Source organism: Schistocerca nitens, chromosome 4, assembly GCF_023898315.1.
Source record: "Schistocerca nitens isolate TAMUIC-IGC-003100 chromosome 4, iqSchNite1.1, whole genome shotgun sequence".
NCBI classification, from domain to species: Eukaryota; Metazoa; Arthropoda; class Insecta; order Orthoptera; family Acrididae; genus Schistocerca; species Schistocerca nitens.
Window position 1 is genome coordinate 99,325,881 of NC_064617.1, and position 18,209 is coordinate 99,344,089.

Sequence of the window (18,209 nt, forward strand, 5' to 3'; positions counted from 1 at the left end):
AAAAAACCTTTTGTACGACATATTTTGATATCTTTGCTGTTTTCGTACGTAGTTTCCTTTAAGATTTAAACACTTGTCGCATCATTCATAAGCTTTCCTATGCCTTCTGCATTCTCATTTGCCTTTAAATTTTTGAACCAAGACACTATCCTCTCCTTTCAGTTTACTGTCCTTGTAATAATTTTCGTCCAAAAAATCCTTCAACTCGAGAAAAATATGGTAACCATTCGGATCCAAGTGGAGACTATAAGACAAATGTCAGAAAACTTCTCACCTAAGCTTTTTAGTTCTGCCGTTGATCAACAATTCGCGCCGTTTGGTTTCAACCACGCGGCGTAGCCGGTGAGGGTGAAACGTCCCCTTAGAAAAATTATACATAGGACTGTGCTTAAACGGACACACAATATTTTTAGCGCAACGCAATCTGACTTTCAAAAACCCCTACAAAAGAATGGCCCTGACTAACATTAACCCATACGTTTCACAAATCACTTACCTCACCAAAAATCTTCGTTACTCGAACTACTGCAATACAGCGAGCGCCACTACTGCCAGCTAAATAAAAGATTCAAACTACGGAAGGCACTAACTACTGATAGGCATAGTTAGCAAATGAAAGATTGTAATAGAGAACAAACAATGTATTTACCTTAATAATCATAATTGAGATCCAGTCTTACAAATTTCAAAACTCCGCCATCTCTCTCCCCACATCCACCACTACTGGCGGCTCACCTCCAACTGCGCAACGCTACGTGCTGTTCACATCCAGCTGCCCAACACTACAATGGCAGACAACAATGCAAACTAGCCACAGACTGCACACAGCACAGCCAGTGATTTTCATACAGAGCGCTACGTAACGTTGCCAATAAGAAAACATAAACAGCCTACTTACAAGGGGTCTGAAAGCTAATTTCTGGATGTATGGTCTCTCCTCCACTTGTGAACGCGATGAGTAGGATGCTCTTTCAAGACCATAGGACTGTGGCGACAATACTTTTGCTGCTCAGAATTTGTTTGTCTTTTATAGGTTTTGTTGGGGACCGTGAACGACGCCTTTCCATAGATTGGCGTTTTCGTTTCTAGACTTTTATCTGAAACCCATACCTCGGCGCCAGTAACATTCTGAGAAGTCGTTGCAGCTGCCTTTTTTTTTATTTATTTATTTATTTATTTATTTATTTTTTTTTTTTTTTTGCTTTAAGTCGAGGAACACACCGGGTATACACTTGTTTCTATAGCTCCAACCAACACTAACAAAAAAATGGTTGAAATTGGCTCTGTGCGCTATGGGACTTAACATCTAAGGTCATCAGTCCCCTAGAACTTAGAACTACTTAAAGCTAACTAACGTAAGTACATCACACACATCCATTCCCGAGGCAGGATTCGAACCTGCGACCGTAGCAGTCGCGTGGTTCTGGACTGAAGCGCCTAGAACCGCTCGGCCAAAGCGGCCGGCACCACCACATTGGGAATGAAGCTTGATTCGCCACATTTCTTTAATCTACGGTTGTCTGTCTGCAAATTTCGATATGACCGACTCTTCTTGCATCCACAAACCGTCCTACAATACGGATCTCATACTTGGATGGAAATTTAATTTTGCCATGCATTCTAAAATCACGCATATACGACGGGCGTTCAATGAGTAACGCACGACCAATTTCGGTTGGAAAATGCTGAATTTGCTCTGGGACATCATGGAATGTTCCCGCTTCAGCTCATATAGTTTCGTGAAGTTTCTATAAACGGTGGCACTACTCTTCAAATTGGTGTCTCTCACAGAAGGTCCGTTCCAAGCTGAGAGCGTCACAGATTTTCATAGGCACTTTAGAATGTCTACGGAAACCTGGCAATGAACAAAAGCAGGGAGAGTCGTTGGGTGAAGCACATGCCATCAGCGAATCAGTTCCCGCGTGCCGGCCGACTGCAAACAGCTGTTATCCCTGCGCTGCTGGAACGTACGTCCACTCTCATTCGAGGTACACAAACAACTTTCCGCACAAGTGGACGTCTATGTTGGAAGTGCTGACACATTCGTCCTTCAAATTGTGGTACTCAAAAGTGTATGCCCGCTCAGTTCCTCGCACCTAACAGTAGATCATTAATAGCAACGAAGGGCCATCCGTGCGAAGTTGCTTGCTCGTTGCAAGGCTGATCGCGGCTATTTGGTATCGAACCACCTTAAATGCTATGAAACACCATTTGGAACAGGGAAAAGCGGCAGTGAGTTGGATTGTGCCACACGCTCCTCCAAAGAAAGAAGTTCTAAACGGTACGCTCATCCGTAAAGTCAAGGAGGCGTTCTTCTGGGACTCTCTATGGGTTGTTCTGTTTGTTTTTCTCCCTCACTGTGCCACAATTAGCTGAGAATTGTATTGTGCTATTGATGAAACGACTTCAGCGTGTTCGTCGACATAAAAATGCAAACGAACTTCTCCTTCCCCATGACAACGAATGGCCTCACACACGTCTGCGTATCCGAGACGAGTTCACAACACTTCACTGGACAGGACTTCCTCATCCGTCCTACAATACAGATATCGCACCTTCTGACTTCCATCTGTTTGGGCGAAAGAAGGATATACCCAGCGAGGAACGGTACTTGTACGATGGGGAGGATACTGATGGAGCAAGACTTTTGCTCCGACGTCGACTAGTGGTACATTGCGGGCATAGAGACCCTCCTAGTAAGGTGGCGTAATACCATTAGATTGAACGGAGATTATGTTGAGAAACAGTGTTTTGCCAAAAGAGTGGGGAATAATTTTATGTACTGGAATTCTGGATAAAACCAAAGCGCCTCCACACACAAAAAAGAGATGTTGCATTGTCTGAGTTAACGAGCATTTCGCTGTCATTTAGGTATATGGCAGAAAGAGTCTGCCTTAAGGAATTGTGAAGCGAACCCTGTCGTCCACGACAATGGAACAACATTCATCTTTATCTCAATTTTTATTATAATACTATTTAATAATTTTATAGGATTATTTCCGGATGCCACAAAGGGCGCAGATTCACCACGAGATGGGGAAACTCACAGGCGTCTGTTGTCTATTGAGGACTAAGCGCTGCAGTGTTTGAGTGAGACAGACGAGAACCTCCATCATAGGGAAACCCAGTAGAAGGCTTTTGTGGCCAACCAGACGTAGCAGTGTTAAATATGGCGGACCTAAGATCGGCCATAAAGGGAAACGTTTATGAAAACTAGTGCAGGGAAGTAGTGCAGGGAATCAAGCCACAGTAGTTTTAATCTGCCATCCTCCATAAATTTTCGTGGTGATCACAATAAAACTTCTATACTGATCATATCTATAATAGATCAAGATTTACTGCTAAAGTGAAATTAACAAGTTTTGTAAAAAAGATCTGAATGCTAAAATCTGAACGCTTTGGTCGATCTTAACGATCGATATATCATGTAGAAGCGCATCATTAAAATGACAATCATTGTAAATATAAACTTTGTAACTCTATTTGTTTAAAAGATTTAGTAAATTTAAGTTATTAGTATTTTCAGTTAAGCATCAGATCATCATTTCCTCCACACATAACACATTGAACGATGACAGCATGACACTTTATTGAATCATTAGGTAACAGAATATTTGTTGTAAAGTTTGGTCCGTAATAGTTACTTTTATTCTTTAATTATTTATCAGGAAACACACTGATGCAAGGCTACTGGCCGTGACATTCAAAATTAAGACAGAAATTGTATTTGTTTTATGTAAATAATTTAACGTTTATTATGTAATGGATATTATTGTTACTATATTTAGAACGTGAAAGTGGTCAAGCTTTGATTGTTTAAATATGTTAAAATGTAAGGTAATGTTGGAATAAGCTGTAGCCATTCAGATGGACGTCTTCAGGAAAGGAAAAGTGCACTATTCAGTTGAGCGAAGATGTTCGGCGCGCGGGAAACGCGGTCGGAGACTGGCAGAGGGCAGTTCTGGTCGAGACACCAAAGCGGACAGTTCGGATGGAGACGCGAAAACGGAGACACCATAGGGGACAGTTCGTATTGAGACGCGAAAGCGGACAGTCGGTCTTTAGGCAGCTAGGAAGTGAAACGACTTAGAAAATTTCTCGTTGTGTGGTATCGCGGGACGTAAGTGTCTGAGCGGTGAGCAGCCGCGCGCCTGGTGTGAACTAACTATTCATGTGGAGTATCGGACTTGGGTTTCACTATGAGATTGTGAACGATCGAAATGTGTCATATGAATATGCGCTAGAGTGTAACAGTAACTCTAAACACGACCACTTTCGCTGTTAGTTTACTTTCTGAATAAAAATTATTCGCCGGCCGGGGTGGCCTAGCGGTTCTAGGCGCTACAGTCTGGACCGCTACGGTCGCAGGTTCGAATCTTGCCTCAGGCATGGATGTGTGTGATGTCCTTAGCTTAGTTCTAGGGGAATGATGACCTCAGAAGTTAAGTCCCATAGTGCTCAGAGCCATTTGAGCCAAAAGTTATTCTAACCAAGTAGCAATTGTACGGCCTACATCATTTATGGGTCGTTAATTTAGTTCCCGATATTATTAGTTCTGTTATTATATGTTATATTAACTTCGTATTTCACAAACCTGCAGTCAGCCACACAATTTAACCAAAGGGTCACAAGTGTCTAATTTAGGGCGTGTACTGCGACACGTGCGGTTCAATCCCTAGACGAGTTTGAGCCAAGATATTTCGGTGAAGGGGAACCGCATGTGATCCCCAACATGTTTGAGATGTTAGATCGCGATTGCTTACTGAACGCACTTCGCATATATTAAATGACCATCCAGTTCGCTCTTAGTTCCACTATTAGGAAAGTCTATGTTACGGCAGTTGCGGTAGGGGGTAGGGGCATGGGGAGGAGAGAGCAATGCGTGGCTTGTCAGATCAGAACCTTCTGTATTCTTAGAATGACGTTCGCGTTGTAGACCTATTGCAATCCTATCCTAGTGTGCCAGAGATTGTCCGAGGCATTGGTGATAAACTATTCATAAAACTTCGAGAAGAAACGTAACTGTCGCCGACTAGTGAAACTTCTGAGGTCTTCTCCGATTTTGGCGTCGCTTGTCTCTTCGCAGTCTGGTAATGCGTGCCGTTCGCAGATCAGCCGGCCCAGTGACGTATATAAGAAGGCGTCCCCCGTGACGCCTGGGATCAGAGCAGCTCAGGCTAGTCCCATTGGGCGGCAACCTTGGCCACAGTCCGCTTATCCGCGATGCGAGCCGGGGTCCCCCGAACTTCTTGGCCGCAAACAAAACCACTCCTTGGCTGCCAGAGCCTCCTCCCTCGCAGACCGCACAGCACGGAGTGAAAATGTTTTATTCGCGAGGGCCGCGGAGGCGCAGTTGGAGGAAGTTAAAATACACAGGACGGCCGTATCTCGGAATATAAAGGAGGCGGCGTGCATTATCTCTGGGGCGGCGCCTTTATATTTCACGGTGCCGCTCCGCCCGTAGCCGGCTCTCGGCGGACACACAACAGAAGCCTCGGTGGTGAGAGGTCATCTGGAGCTTGCCTGGATCTCATGTTGGCTAACTGAAGTCACATTCGATAAACGATGAAATCAGCTCGGTTCACCAGAAGAAACGTGACGTCTTGTTGAGGCAACGTTTCGACCAGCTTCGTACTCTTCATCATCAGGATAAGTGTTTTCAAATGCTTCAAATGACTCTGAGCACTATGGGACTTAACTTCTGAGGTCATCAGTCCCATAGAACTTAGAACTACTTAAACCTAACTAACCTAAGGACATCGCACACTGAAACGTCCCCTTAGAAAATTTAATGAATTACTGTGCTGATAAACCTCTTACATTATTTAATTTTCAAACAGCTGAGCAGAACTGAACGTACTCAGACATTTCGCTCTTTACTTGTTCTGATCAACACTAATCTGACACACAATATTTTTAGCGCAACGCAATCTGACTTTCAATAATCCCTACAAAAGAATGGCCCTGACTAACATTAACCTATACCTTTCACAAATCACTTACCTCACAAAAATCTTCGTTACTCGAACTACTGCAATACAGCGAGCGCCACTACTGCCAGCTAAATAAAAGATTCAAACTACTGTAGGCACTAACTACTGATAGGCAAAGCTAGCAAATGAAAGAGTTTGACAGAGAACAAACAATGTATTTACCTTAATAGTGTTCAAAAGTCTTTATATATATATATATATATATATATATATATATATATATATATATATATATATATATATATACGAGGTGCGGCTAGAAAAAAACCGGACTGATGCTGGAAAAAGCATTTATTTACAATTATTTACAATTTCATGTTATCTCCTTCAACAGTCTCAAATCTAGTTCCTTTCAAAGCTGACTTGACTTTAGGGAAAAGAAAAAAGTCACAGGGGGCCAAATCAGGTGAGTAGGGTGGATGATCTGAGATGGGAATGTTGTGTTTTGCCAAAAACGTCTTCACTGACAACGCACTGTGAGCTGGGGCATTGTCTTGGTGAAGGATCCATGACTTTTTTCTCCACAAATCGTTCCGTTTTCTTCGTACTCGCTCACGTAGGGTAGCCAGGACGCTAATGTAGTAATGCTGATTCACTGTTTGTCCCTCTGGTACCCAATCAATGTGCACAATCCCTTTGATGTCAAAAAAAAAACAATCATCATTGCCTTGAATTTCGATTTTGACATTCGTGTTTTTTTTTGTCGTGGAGAACCAGGAGTTTTCCAATGCATCGATTGGCGTTTAGTTTCGGGATCGTAAGTAAAAAACCACGATTCATCGCAAGTAATAACATTTTGTAAGAAGGTGGGATCACTTTCAATGTTTTCCAGGATGTCAGAACAAGTCATTCTTCGGCGTTCCTTCTGTTCAATTGTGAGACACTTTGGAACCATTTTTGAACACACTTTGTTCATGTTGAAACTTTCATGAAGAATCTGCCTAACACTTTCCTTGTCAACTCCTGTTAAGTCAGACACTGCTCTGATTGTTAAACGGCGATCTTGTCGAACAAGTTTACCGATTTTTTCAATGTTTGCATCAGTTTTTGCTGACAATGGTCTGCCAGTGCGAGTGTCATCACTGGTGTCTTCGCGGCCATCTTTAAATCGTTTAAACCACTCAAACACTTGTGTTCGCGATAAACAATCATCGCCGTACACTTGTTGTAACATTACAAACGTTTCACTTGCAGATTTTCCTAGTTTGAAACAAAATTTGATGTTAACACGCTGTTCTTTCTGTACACTCAACATTTTCCGACGCACAGACAAAACGTCAACTACTTAAAACAGACGCCACGGGCAGACTGAGTGCAGGAGGCAGATGAAACTCGAGCAGTAGGCGGAGCGAGAGTCACGTGACAGGCCACGCGACTTTCAGCATTATTGCATTCGTTATATTGTTTCACCAGTACTAGTCCGGTTTCTTTCTAGCCACACCTCGTATATATATCAGTTTATGACATCCAGTCTTATAAATTTACTCTTTCTGATGGACACACGTCCAGATCGTCCGCTCTCAAAATTCCGCCATCTCTCTCCCCACATCCACCACTGCTGGCGCCTCACCTCCAACTGCGCAACGCTACGCGCTGTTAACAGCCAACTGCCCAACACTACAATAGCTAATTCCAACAACGCAAACCAGCCACAGACTGCACACAGCACAGTCAGTGATTTTCATATAGAGCACTACATGGCGTTACCAACATAAAAACATAAACAGCCTACTTCCAACACATCCATGCACGAAGCAGGAGTCGAACCTGCGACCGTAGCGGTCGCTCGGTTCCGGACTGTAGCGCCTAGAACCGCTCGGCCACTCCTGCCGGCTAAAGTGGTGTCACCTCGCCGAGAGGTGAAGAGGGGGAACGTCGTCGAAATGTTGCCACAACACGACGCCATATCTCGGCTGATAAGACGAGTCCATTTCATAGATGATATTCACCATAAAAACCTGCATTCCCTTACAATCGATAATATTCTCGTCTGGTCGGCGGTGGCGGTGGAGTTATCGCTGAAACAATCGGTTTTCAGTCATATCCATTTTTTCAACGCCAATTTGACCTGAGTGTTAAAACCGCCCAAACTAACCGGTTTCAGAAATAACTGATTTTCGATTTGTTTTACTATTTTCCTGTAATATACGGAGAAATAGAAACAAAGATTGAAATATTTTGACTCTCTCTGTTTCAAGATGCATGGAATCAAAATATTAAATTAAAGAGGTAAAAAATATGAAAGTCCATCCACCTTTCGCTGCTTTTCTCAAATGCTACAAAAATCACATGTTCGCCTATTAATTCTAACTTTTTGAAACTGTGCTCAAAAATCATATTGTAATCAAGGATCGTACCACTAGTATGGTTGAAGACCTTTTTTTTATGTTAATTTCTCTATTGTCATGGGTCACAATCAGATAAAGGGATATCATGTAGACACAGGCCACAGAACAGCTACTATTTATTTCTGTTGTAAACTACACTGAAGAGAAAAAGGAACTGGTGCACTTGCTTAATATTGCGTACGGTTCCCACGACCACGCAGAAGGGCCACAACACGACGTGACATGGACTCGACTAATGTCTGTACTAATGCTGGAGGAAACAGATACCATTAATACTGCAGGACTCTCCATAGATCCGTAGAGTACGCGGTTGTGAACAGCACGTTGGAAGGCATCCTAGATATGATCAATAATGTTCATGTCTGGGGAAGTGATAAACTCACAAAAATGTTCCTTTAGCGACTCTGTAGCAATTCTAGACGTGTGAGATGTCGCATTGCCCTGTTGGAATTGTACAAGCCCGCCGGAGTTCACAATAGACATGAATTGATGCAGGTGATCAGACAGAACGCTCACATCCGTGTCACCTGTCAGAGTAGTATCTACACGTATCAGGTGCCCCATGTCACATTTGCACACGCCCCACACCATTACAGAGCCTCCACCAGCTTGAACAGTCCACTGCCGACGAGGTAACATCGTCAACAGTCCATTGCCGGTAACGACGGGCCCAGGCGGAGCGTAAAGCCGTCGGCACATGGACCGTGCAGTCGAACGTCAACGCTGAGCGTGCCGAGTTCAACGTGCTGCTGAACGCTCGGGAACGATGCGACTTGTGCACACGGTACGTGGGCCCGAACGTGGTATACGCGATCGCGACGCATTCCAGCGGCAGTTGTGGGATGTTTCTAAAAGTAAATAACACTGTTTACACGACGGGCCCGTGTAAAATTCCCACGTTAGCTCTATTAAATCGCACGTTTCCTCCATTGTCCATATCCCAGTTACGTTGTTCTATATGTAATACACACAAAAACTTCAATATAGATGTACATGTTTTAAGACAAAAAGGAAAGTAGCATGTCCAATAAATAAGGACACAGGCTTATAAAAGTTCCATTACAAACAGTGCGACACAAAAATGGTTCAAATGGCTGTGAGCACTATGGGACTTAACTGCTGAGGTCATCAGTGCCCTAGAACTTAGAACTACTTAAACCTAACTAACCTACGGACATCACACATATCCATGCCCGAGGCAGGATTCGAACTTGCGACCGTAGCGGTGGCACGGTTCCAGACTGTAAGTGCAACATAATTTGCAATAATTCTCCACATAAGATAAATTTTATTTTATCTTTCCCACATTTTGGTAAAACCCTGAGGTCATACTTACTTGATCTCTGTTCCTACTCAGCAGCAGAATTACGAAACTCAACAGAAAAAGGAATTAAGTATCTTTATACGTGTAGCGCAAGCTGTCCTGTAGATTAAGCCAATCGAACAAACTCATTCCTCAAAAGAAGGTGAACTTATATTTACGTAACAGCAGATACATAGTATATACTTACATTAAACTAATAAAAAAGCATCAAAACCTATTAAATACGCGAATGTTAAGAAAAAAAAATACTTCATCTACACGAGACGCGAACCCTCATTCCACCACTAATCTGGATAAGGACAGTTGGCGCTACTCACTACGCTAACCTGGCAACAACTCTTGTCTGGACAATTCTCATATGTTACCATGTGCTAAATGCCTTACTCGTAGCTATGTTACCACATGAAATTTAATTATAACAAATTGTACCAAGAACAATGGATTTTTTGTGGATCCTCAGTGTGTCGCTACCTTCAAATGACACACTCTCATACTACGCAAGTTACAATAATTCTTTTGCCACGAATATGACATTTCTCATTATTTTATTGCAACGAATCACACAGGTAATCAAGGGTATTTTGGGTGATTCTCAATTTGCTGGGGCTCAGAAACGGTATATATACGTATAGGCTTGAACTGAATGCCAATATGGCGTCTCTCAGTTCTCTACTGAAGGGGGATGGCATGCGTGTGACGTAGGTGGCGTTGTGCCATCTGATTGGTCAACACTCAGACGCACGCTGAGAATATCTGACATGCCAGATATTGCTCTGCACGTTCGGGAAGACTCCCGAACGTGCTGTTCCACGCTATGACTTCAGGAACTCGGCACGCTGAATGCTCAACGCTCGTGTGCACGGTCCGTGTGCCGACGGCTTAAAGCTTTGTGTCGTGCAGTCATCAAGGGTACACAGGAAGCGCTCGGTTCCGATAGCCCATATCGACAATGTTTCGTTGAATGGTTCGCACCTGACACTTGGTGATGGTCCAGCATTGAAATCTGCTGCAATTTGCGGAAGGGTTGGACTTCTGTCACGTTGAACGATTCTCTTCAGTCGTCATTGGTCCCGTTCTTGCAGGATCTTTTCCCGGCCGCAGCGATGTCGGAGACTTGATGTTTTACCGGATTTCTGATATTCACGGAAAACTCGTGAAATGGTCTTACGGGAAAATCACCACTTCATAGCTACCTCGGAGATGTTGTGTCCCATCCCTCGTGCACCGACTGTAATACAACGTTAAAACTCACTTAAGGGGCTCCGGAACGCCCTATACTTGCAATGTTAAAATAACGCTTATAAATTACATCTTTCCTCACAAAGTATTTGAGGTAGGAAGTTGAACTTTTTACAGATTATTTATTGGAATATGGGCTACAACTTAACACAGGGATTTTACAAAATCTTAGTTCAGTTATTAAAGATGATTTTTTTCAATTGTAATGAAAATTCACAACATTTTTTTGCAATTTTTTATTTATATATTCAAAAATATACAGTTTTTTTTGGAAAAAGGCTGTGTTAAATTATGCAGAAGGTACTGTGTAACATTTACTGAAAGTTTGAAACAAATATGTTTGGAAGATCCTTAGAAAACATGTAATTAGTACGAGAAAATAAAAGTTTTGGGAATCGAGCGACAAAGATTGGATTAACTTTTTAGTGCATTCCATGTCCATAGGATGGATTATCTTTGCAAACTCCTCCTCCAGCTTCCTCTTGTTCCTCCTCCTGTTTACTCTTGCTTGTATTTCTAGACTCTTTACAGCCCTGTCTGCAGCCCGAAGGCGTTCCTTGTCTAAAGCAAGCATCGCTCGTACCATGTTAGAACCTATCTTCATTCCCATATTTCTAAATACCTTGCACCTTACAATGTTGCCATCATTGAAAGTCGCAACAGCATCATACACACCAAAGTGAAGTGTTTCTATTCCAACAAATACAGTCTTGGGTATTCTCGACCATATAACACCATTTACACTTTCATTGGGGATTTGAGTTTTTCCGTGAATACACTTTTTCAACAGTTCAGGTGCTGCTAAGTCTCTGAAAATAGGTTTCATCACCTCATTGAACCAAGCTTCTTCTGTGAAGTATTTTCTTTCCCACATTGACTGCTATGGGCAGGTGTACTTGAGAGGTTCGGTTCACTCACTTGGTTATCGTCTTTATTGTTTACAGTAATAACACATACCTTTGGCTTTCCAACATTTGTCCTTTTCTTAAAAGCCTTCAGAGGATTTCTAATAACTTTACTTTTACTCATCATTATACTTCAACAAAACAGAGACTCAAGAAACAGAATTAATTACGAATATTTTCGAGATAACGACAGAGTAAATAAACATGAAACAATCGACAATCACACCAGCGATATATATTGAATCATCACAGGTTGGCCACAACACATACTTTATCTCACATCACTAAAATGTACCTGATGAACACGGACGTTAATAATAACACCATTTGACAGCAGTTTAACAGCGCCAAGGTGGGTCACGCCCATGTAGAACACATTTCAAAAAAAATTTAAAAATAGTTGTAGTCTTCGGAATTAAATAAATTATATATCTATTAAAAGGTAATAGTCTGCCGATTCAGAAAACGCAAAAAAGTAAAAATTGAACTTTTCATGATTTTGAGCCTTTCCGGAGCCCCTTAAATCTAGATAACCTGCCATTGTAGCAGCAGTAACCGTTCTAATAACTGCGCCAGACATTTGTTGTCTTATATGGGCGTTCGCAGTGCCATGTTCTGCCTGTTTACATATCTCTGTATTTCAATACACATTCCTATACGAGGTTCTTTGGCGGTTCAGTGTATTATCTGCTAGTGTAATTTCAATCGACACTGTCCGAAAAGCAACACGCAGGGGCTACCTGTCTCCACATACATCATTCTGTGGCCGTATGGTAGTCAGTGCTCCGACGTCACACATTTATCAGGTTGTAGTAGCCGCGTGTCGCGACGACGCTCAACATACATGTCATGAACGGCGAGAGTCATCTAGCCGGTATAAGTTTTCCCACATTAGCGGGAGATTCTGTAAAGGCCCAACAGACGAAACACAACGCACACCAACACCACACACATACAGAAACTCAAAATTTTAGTTTCTATCCGGAAAACATTGTCCCAGTAATACTTGAAAATACACTCCTGGAAATTGAAATAAGAACACCGTGAATTCATTGTCCCAGGAAGGGGAAACTTTATTGACACATTCCTGGGGTCAGATACATCACATGATCACACTGACAGAACCACAGGCACATAGACACAGGCAACAGAGCATGCACAATGTCGGCACTAGTACAGTGTATATCCACCTTTCGCAGCAATGCAGGCTGCTATTCTCCCATGGAGACGATCGTAGAGATGCTGGATGTAGTCCTGTGGAACGGCTTGCCATGCCATTTCCACCTGGCGCCTCAGTTGGACCAGCGTTCGTGCTGGACGTGCAGACCGCGTGAGACGACGCTTCATCCAGTCCCAAACATGCTCAATGGGGGACAGATCCGGAGATCTTGCTGGCCAGGGTAGTTGACTTACACCTTCTAGAGCACGTTGGGTGGCACGGGATACATGCGGACGTGCATTGTCCTGTTGGAACAGCAAGTTCCCTTGCCGGTCTAGCAATGGTAGAACGATGGCTTCGATGACGGTTTGGATGTACCGTGCACTATTCAGTGTCCCCTCGACGATCACCAGTGGTGTACGGCCAGTGTAGGAGATCGCTCCCCACACCATGATGCCGGGTGTTGGCTCTGTGTGCCTCGGTCGTATGCAGTCCTGATTGTGGCGCTCACCTGCACGGCGCCAAACACGCATACGACCATCATTGGCACCAAGGCAGAAGCGACTCTCATCGCTGAAGACGACACGTCTCCATTCGTCCCTCCATTCACGCCTGTCGCGACACCACTGGAGGCGGGCTGCACGATGTTGGGGCGTGAGCGGAAGACGGCCTAACGGTGTGCGGGACCGTAGCCCAGCTTCATGGAGACGGTTGCGAATGGTCCTCGCCGATACCCCAGGAGCAACAGTGTCCCTAATTTGCTGGGAAGTGGCGGTGCGGTCCCCGACGGCACTGCGTAGGATCCTACGGTCTTGGCGTGCATCCGTGCGTCGCTGCGGTCCGGTCCCAGGTCGACGGGCACGTGCACCTTCCGCCGACCACTGGCGACAACATCGATGTACTGTGGAGACCTCACGCCCCAAGTGTTGAGCAATTCGGCGGTACGTCCACCCGGCCTCCCGCATGCCCACTATACGCCCTCGCTCAAAGTCCGTCAACTGCACATATGGTTCACGTCCACGCTGTCGCGGCATGCTACCAGTGTTAAAGACTGCGATGGAGCTCCATATGCCACGGCAAACTGGCTGACACTGACGGCGGCGGTGCACAAATGCTGCGCAGCTAGCGCCATTCGACGGCCAACACCACGGTTCCTGGTGTGTCCGCTGTGCCGTGCGTGTGATCATTGCTTGTACAGCCCTCTCGCAGTGTCCGGAGCTAGTATGGTGGGTCTGACACACCGGTGTCAATGTGTTCTTTTTTCCATTTCCAGGAGTGTAGTTATAGTCTCCAAGTTTTTTGGCTAGTTTCCCTTGTGCATTTTTAGGAGGTGTTGCCCCACAGCTCGTAAGCATTTGAAAAATGTCATGGTCACCATCTCGAGCTCCTTATAAACTTGTTTATTTCAAATAAGTTTCGGTAGACAGACTGTCATCAGGATCTTCTGTAAGTAGGCTGTTTAGGTTTTCTTATTGGTAACGCCACGTAGCGCTCGGTATGAAAATCACTGGCTGTGCTGTGTGCAGTCTGTGGCTGGTTTTCATTGTTGTCTGCCATTGTAGTGTTGGGCAGCGGCAGCTGGATGTGAGCAGCGCGTAGCGTTGCGCAGTTGGAGGTGAGCCGCCAGCAGTGGTGGAAGTGGGAAGTGAGATGGCGGATTATTGAGAATGGATAATCTGGAGGTGTGTCCATCAGAAACAGTACATTTGTAAGAACGAATGTCACGAACTGATATATATATATTATGACTTTTGAACACTATTAATGTAAATACATAGTTTGTTCTCTATGAAAATCTTTCATTTGCTAACTATGCCTATCAGTAGTTAGTGTCTTCCGTAGTTTGAATCTTTTATTTAGCTGGCAGTAGTGGCGCTCGCTGTATTGCAGTAGTTCGAGTAACGAAGATTTTTGTGAGGTAAGTGATTTGTGAAAGGTATAGGTTAATGTTAGTCAGGGCCATTCTTTTATAGGGATTATTGAAAGTCAGATCGCGTTGCGCTAAAAAAATATTGTGTGTCAGTTTAAGCACAGTCATGTATAATTTTTCTAAGGGGACGTTTCATATGTCGATCCTTAGCCGAGGATACCTCACTGGAATCTTCTGATTTTTTCTTTTAGTTTGTGTATTTAGTGTAGCTATTGTTTACTGCTAGCGCGTAACTGTAGAGAGAATCTTCTTTGTAGTTGCAGTCTTTATTTGTTGTACAGTAAAACAGTTGTGGCATGCATGTAGATTTGCATCAAGTATCTCGCAGCTGCGCTTGCAGTTAACTAGACATTATTTTCAGTGCTATGTTAATGTGTTCTCTTATTTTTGCTCTTCAAATTGTGCTTTTCTGTGTTATCGTGTGAAATATTGTGACACTAACGGCGTGTGAAAAACGTAACACTAGGCTCCAATGTAAACTGAGAAATAATAGTGACGACGAGCGTAGCTTATCAGCACCACTGTGTAGTGAATTAACAGACATTCGAAGTAGTAATTTGGTAATTGTGCATAGGGAAATGGAGCGGGCGGCAAATAATGGTGTAGACAATGAAACAAGTAGTGAACAGGGAAGCATTATCGATCGATCGGTCGCCAACAGCTCGCCTCAGGAATCCGAAATGACAGAACACAATATTGCAAATACTGTAGACTTCGGTTTTGGGTCCTCACCGTTTTCTCAAATGAGTCAAGACACATTTTCAGCTTGTCAAAATGTGAACGTTGCCGGTGAAAATGCACTGCCAAAAAGCATAGAGAAACCGATTCCAGACACTAATACATTATTATTGCAATTAATGCAACAAATGGAATAAAATCAGAGACAAACACAGCAAAATCTTCAAAAGTTAGACCCAATGGAACAAAATCAGAGACAAACACAGCAAAAGCTTCAAAAGTTAGACACCATGCTTGAACAAACACATGAAGATTTAAGTACTGAGTTACATAACATTGAATCGAAATGTCAAAAAGTCTGTAATGATGTAAAAACACAAATTTGTGACCATTTTCAACCTATTTTTTCGCGGCATGAAAATGCATTAGAGAATCATGAAGCTGCCATAAAATAACTGCAAACTATTGTTCATGAAAATCATGAGACCTTGCAAGTTAAAATTGACTCAGTTGCATCTACTGATCTGGTTACGCAACTTGCAAAAACTCAGGAAACTTAAAGGACACAGTAGATACTCTGAAAATTGGTTCAGAAAGACACATGGAGGAAATTAGTTCATTATCAAAGAAAGTAGTTGAACTTTGGGATCAGCTAAATAATGATAATCTGAATGACACAAAACCGGTAGTCTTTAATGACACAGAAGAGTGCGAACAAATTAGGAAATTCAAACAAAATCAGAATCAAATTAATACGCAACACCAAAGAGAAATCCGGGAAGAACAAGATCAGCTGACACAGGTAATACAAGAATTACATATTTCAGAGGACACTCGCAAGCCAATACGGGAAGAGGGACATAGAAATACGGAACAGCCACAAAATAATAACACAGGACACTTCGGAAATTATGAAAGAAATTGGCAAGGTGCACCGAAATTTGAGATAGAACCGCCGACACGACGTAACAATGACCGATATGCTACTCGCCGACACGATGATTTTGACTATAAGCTGTTTATTACTACACGTAAATTCAAAATGTTTAAGAATTCTGCCAACGACATTCATCCACAAGCGTGGCTCCATCAATTCTCTCATTGTTTTCCTCCCAACTGGTCATTGGAGCACAGGTTAGAATTTATGTGTGGCTACTTAGAGAATGAACCAGCTGTAAGAATGCGATCGGTCATTCACAATTGCCACAGTGAAGGAGAATTTTACCATGCCTTCCTCTCAGGATATTGGACTCAAGCTACAGAAGACCGAGTAAAACATAGCATCATAATGATGAAACATTTCTAACAATCTGAATTTTCCAGTCTTGTGAAATATTTTGAAGACATATTGCACAAGAATCAGTAACTGTCAAACCCATACAGCCCCTCAGAACTCATCCGCATTTGGTTAATCAAATTGCCTGAACATTTAAGACATATTATTTTGGCAGGACGTTGCAAAGACGACATTGAAGCTTTTCAGGGACTCTTACAAGAATTGGAAATCGACACTGACAATCGCGGGATGCGAAAACAGGAACACAACAATTACAGGTCACATCCGTCACAATTCTGTGATGAATGAAATAATAACTGGACACGACAAGGCTATTCTTACAACGTAAATCGTGACCAAAACAGACACCACCCGTATGACAACCGTTGGCAGAGTAGTAATAGTTACAGAGAAAGATCGCATTTCCATAGTAATGAATATGACAGAGACAATCATAGAAACAGACAATATGGGAACCAAAATAATTATTATCACGGAAGACAGAATAACTTCAGACGCAACGGTCCACCGTGTAGTGATAATGCAGGGAGAAATTCTCCACCACTTAACCGACAAGAAAGAAACTACAGGAACTACCGTCATGACGACAGATGATATAATCATAACGACAGACCTGAATTTCATCAGAACTGGCGGGATTCAAACAGGTCTTGGCCCTCTCGGCAAGGTGAATTTGCAGAAGTTAGGTCTCCTAATCCCAATAACGACGCACGCCAACAAAGAGATAGCAGACAATGACTCGCACCGCAGGCAGCCACGTGCGCCGGCTGGCTCAGAGAAATAATAACATAGATGCTAACCTTGAGAAAAATTTGAGCATTCTTTACCGATTTACCATATACCACATGATAATTCCGTTGAAGCTGGAGCTCTGCATAGTAGGAAGAGTAAAGGATTGCACCAAACTTCACATGTAAAACCGTTTATTGAGAGATAATCTGCTTTTTAACTTTGTCTTTGCCATAAACCTTTTCACTTCACATTTCTAATACGCTTTGTCAGACTTAAGAAACTGTTACCATGCAACAATGTTTGAAGTTAAATATCGAGTCAAGAACCAAGAGAACTTATTTAAACAGAAATTACGAATGCATTGTTATAGTGAACAGACGACACAGTGTTAGTGTGTGTGTTCATTCTTGCTTGTTAGTTACATGATTACGTAACGACTATAAGGCTCACATACTTAGAACATATACCAGTACTGCTAATGAGATTTTACTGCAACATTTTGGTTTACTTGAAAATACATAATGGATTTAAAGTGCTTTCTGAGAGATACCAGATGACACAGTGGTTACTTTATTTGACAGCTACATGACTACATCAGGATGCT